At 30.2% G+C, this 4,730-nt stretch overlaps 1 long non-coding RNA gene across 1 annotated transcript; it reads right to left on the bottom strand.

The window, feature by feature from the left end:
- Nucleotides 1–3,351: 3,351 nt before the first annotated feature.
- Nucleotides 3,352–4,016, bottom strand: LOC131606287 (uncharacterized). Its single transcript, XR_009284797.1, has 3 exons — nt 3,900–4,016; nt 3,786–3,806; nt 3,352–3,648 (listed from the first exon to the last, which is right to left on the bottom strand). It is a non-coding gene; the product is annotated as an uncharacterized LOC131606287 (long non-coding RNA).
- Nucleotides 4,017–4,730: the final 714 nt, after the last annotated feature.

The following is a 4,730-nucleotide window of genomic DNA, read 5'->3' as shown; positions in this document are numbered from 1 at the left end:
ATAACATCTTCTCCCGATCTTTGAAGGTTCACATTGATTTCAATCAGACTTTTAATAGAGTATCAGTGAAAATTACTCCACACAACCTTTAAATCGTCATCCGTCTTCAGTGCAAACTAGGGAAAATTTATTTTTTTAGCTTGACACCTTTCGATTTTTCAGGATATTGTAGGAGAGCATTCAATATGGTGTTCATCTCAGCGAGAGGTGTGTCCTCAGAGAGAGGCGACATCTCACCTCTAAAGTAGACAAAAATAATGTGAGGATATATTTGACTCATCTCTGTTTGTGGTGTGTGATGTTGAAGAAATGGTTTGGTGACCCTATTTGAAATTCTTGCACTTGTAACACATGTTAATACTGATGTCCCAACATCAAACTCAATGTCAGGACAGATGTTGTGACATCTGTTGATTGACTGAACCAAATATCAAAATTGTAACTTATGCAGAACAAAATAGAATATTACACTTCTAATACAAAACAATACTTGATCTTGCTTAAGAGCTTCAACCAAGAACAGTACTAAACTCTATGCTTACAAGTTTCAAGAGTGAGAACAATAACATGACAAACACTCAAGTAATGATCAGTCTACCTCATGGTATCAAAATATACATGGGTCACTTAAAAACGAAAGAGACTCTCAAAACCTAGGACTTCTAACATTCCCCTAATTTTACAATTGTGAAAGACTTGATTACATTAGGTCTAGGTTCCTCTTTAAATACTACTCAGGCGTCCATGGGCTTCGAAATCTTCACCCAAATATTACTTGATACACAAGCTTAGAGCTGCACCAATTTTGCAAAAAATCTCCATAAATCTTGAAAAGAACATGTGTTTTCAATGCAACTCTCACATTCTGCTATATCAGTTTGATCAAGAAGTTATGACATCTTGCTCAGCATCTGACATGAACTATGTTTTAGAAAAATTGATGTCAATCCTAAAACCATGGATCTAATACTATTTATAAAATATTTGGAGCAATTTGGACCCAATAATTCTTATCCTGCCACCAGGGCATGTTTCAGATATTAACCTCCGAATTCACCATTCAAGCATATGTTGACGAGCACCGAAAATTAGATCATTTGTAAATTGTTACCAAAAATTTATCTCAACATCGATCGTTTTAATGTCATCCTTCACCCCCATTCGGCCTAGCATCGTCATTCACCTTTTCCGTGTGAAGCCAAGCTTCTCCAACATTGTGTTTTGATGAAGTCAACTTTAAAATTTCTCAGGCCCATGTAGATATGAAGAAGGAAAAAGATGCATGATTTTTTTCAAGCTTTATGATCAAGTTTTAAGGTATATGAAACTCCAAACACATACAATCTCAGTGCTCAATCATTTTAACTCATGCATATAACATGTGAAAAATATATTTTGAAATTAGATTGACAGTCTTGGTTAAAAAGTTGAAGACTTGCATGATTCGTGATTTTAACTTAGAAAGATTTCAAAGTTTTCAAAATTGAAATCAATTGCAGTTTTTGTGCAATGAATTGAAAGTTTTCAAAAGTGCAATCAATTTTCACTAAGCCAACGCATATTTCAACGCATATTTTCAATTGAAAGATTTTTACTTAGTGCAATCCATTGCAGCACACTCAGCAAAGCGTAACCTTCTTTCTTTTAACTTTGTGCAATCGATTTTCCTTTATGTGCAATCAGTTGTCATTTGTTTTATTTATAATTTTTTTAATGTTGGCAGTCTTTGCAATCGATTGTAGTTTTAGTGCAATCGATTGCACCTGAAACAGAATTGAAAAATACGTTGTTTTCTAATACCCACCCTCAACTCTTTTCATGGCAATCATTATATCTTTTCACTAATAAAAGTTATGATTTTCTATCAACCATTGCCATATTTTTGAAGGGTTGTTAACTCTACTATAAATGGAATTCAAAGTTTCATTTTTTCATTAACCTCTTTCAAAATTATCAAAAACTGTCTACATATTTTTTATAAACAAAATTTCATACATTGATACTTTTTAGTAACATTTTCATATCAAATTCATAAAAATATCTTGAGCACTTAAGAGAGTATATTGTTCTTGAGTTTCATATTTGAAAGACAATAAGTCCTTCATAGGATTTATATACTACAAATTTATTTATTCAAAATTTTTTGTTTGTATCACATCTTATTTTTCCAGGATTGTTGGAATTAAGATTGTGTGAATCGTATTCCTTGTTTTCAGGATTTTTGAATACAAGAAGTTGAAAGTGAGAGGATTGTTCTCATTTCAACTTGATAAATCCAAGAGGATTGTTCTTGATTGTTTGGGTGTTAGAAGATTGTGGGATAAGTGTTGGGATTAGACTTGTACAAATATCTAACAATTAGTGAAATCTCTTATTGTGTAAGGGGACTGGAGTACTCTCGGATTGTGAGGGGAACTAGGATATATCCTCGTGTCGTTTATTTTTCTGCACTTTATTGCTTTCATAATCTCATCATAAACCTGAACAATAATTCCATCAACACTAAAACCAGATAAATTTTCAAAGTTCTAATTCACCCCCCTCTTAGGCGCACTCTTAAACTTACAGTCCGAACCTCTTACAACAACTTTGGGAAACATGTCAGAGCGCACCATATTTAAAATGGGCAAAAACAGAAAATCTGTTAAATTTTGTTTCTATAACAGAGCATGTTTCAGATATGCACATCTGAAATATAGTAGATGCGTTTTGGATATGCATATATGAAGTGACGTTGTTTTTTAATTCGAAACTCAACATCATTGCAAGGAAATGAGAGATGAAACTAGGAAAGTTTGCCTTAAATTGCAACTTTCTATGCTCTATTTGATATGACAAAATACTTGAAACTTAGTTTGGAGACGAAAAGTTGATTGAGAATGGTTGAAGTTTTGTGGTATGTTTTGGTTATGGGGGAAAATGAAGAGAATGAAATAGTGGTAGGGGTGATCATGCAGCAAGCTGATATAACAACAATGTTTCCGGATACACATATCTGAAAATACCTCTAAATGTTTAAATCCAACGTTCAAATAATAATAACGTATAAACATAGTGTTTTTGGATATACATTTCTGAAACACATTGAAAATTAATTTTAGGTGTCTTTGAAAATACATCTCCGAAAAACATTTTTTAATTTTCAAAGATTTATTTCACCTCTATAAAATTGCAGAAATTCTATTTTTTTATTCACGACTCTGAATAATCTAAATGTTACACAAAAATCCTGTTTTATTTATTTTTTCATTATTACTTTTTATTCTTTAAATGCATGCAAACATTTATCAAAATTATATAGGATAACAATCTGATGCAAAATGTAGAAGTGGAACAAATTATTATGCTACACAAAATTGTATCAAATTAATAAATAACTCATTATAATTATATCCTCTAAGAATCAATAGAGGTAACATTATTTGCATTACATAACATAGGCATAAGATGTAAAACTAAAATGATACAATTAAATAATGAAACTTCCATTTGATCCAAAAAAAAAAAAATATATGAAACTTCCAAACATTTCTCTACATAATTGTTATGCTTACAGACATTCACAATAATTAAGTACGCATCGCCGTCCTCGTGGAGGGAAGCACATATCTTTCGGACAATCTTGGAATGTTACACAAGGAATGAAAGCTGAGATGTCAAACAAGAACAAAACAGATGTTATTAAAGGAGACAAAATATTGTGTATAAATATTTAAATATTGTGTATAGATATAATATTTTGGATAACATATAAGAAAATGAAGATGGTGTGAAACATAACTTACATCCGATAGGTTTACGTTTTGCTGTAAGAGCAAAATAAATTTTATTAAAAGGTATTGAAATATTGTGCTTAGGATAATAAAAGAAAATTTAATTGCGGTCAAAAATTGACTTACTTCCACTAGTTCCAATAATAAATAGGGAAAGAAAAATGAACAAAACATAAATGAGTTTGAGGATTTGAGCCATATTTTTCTTACATATATCAAAGAGAAAATTGTTTTATCACTTTTAGATTATATATATATATATATATATATATATATATATATATATATATATATATATATATATATATATATATATATATATATATATATATATATATATATATATATATATATATATATATATATATATATATATATATATATATATATATAACAGTAATTGCAAGAAACCAATTTTAAAATTGAATTATTGTTAAATGTCTTTATAGTATATCAATATGTTGTCTTTGCTTCTTTACATTTAAATTATTAATTTTATTATTAAACTTTTGATATATTTTTTCTACTTAACCTTTCGTGATAGTCAAGGAAATAAAACCTCTTAATATAAATAATAAATTTTTCTTTACCCACCTCACTATGGGGGTCACCCCTAGCGAAAACCCAAAACTGCCCCTGCTTTGGAGATGCATCTCCGAAGTTATTTTTTTTTTGAATTTTTTTTTACTTCGGAAATACATCTCTGAAAACACCAAAAAAGTGGTGTTTTCGGAGATACATTTCCGAAGTAAAAAAAATTCAAAAACCGTGAATATTTTCGAAAGTTCATTTCCGAAAATATTGTTGCATATACAAATTTCCCTCCTTCACTATTTCATCATTTTTCTCCAAAACTTCCCAAACCCTCTCCAAACCCCAATCAACCTCCATCCATTTTTCGTCCTAAAATCCTGTTTCAAACCGTTGATCACGTTAAAGGGAGCATAGAAAGCTACA

This window comes from Vicia villosa, linkage group LG5 (genome assembly GCF_029867415.1).
Source record: "Vicia villosa cultivar HV-30 ecotype Madison, WI linkage group LG5, Vvil1.0, whole genome shotgun sequence".
Lineage (NCBI taxonomy): Eukaryota > Viridiplantae > Streptophyta > Magnoliopsida > Fabales > Fabaceae > Vicia > Vicia villosa.
This window is presented reverse-complemented; position numbering and strand designations above follow the sequence as displayed.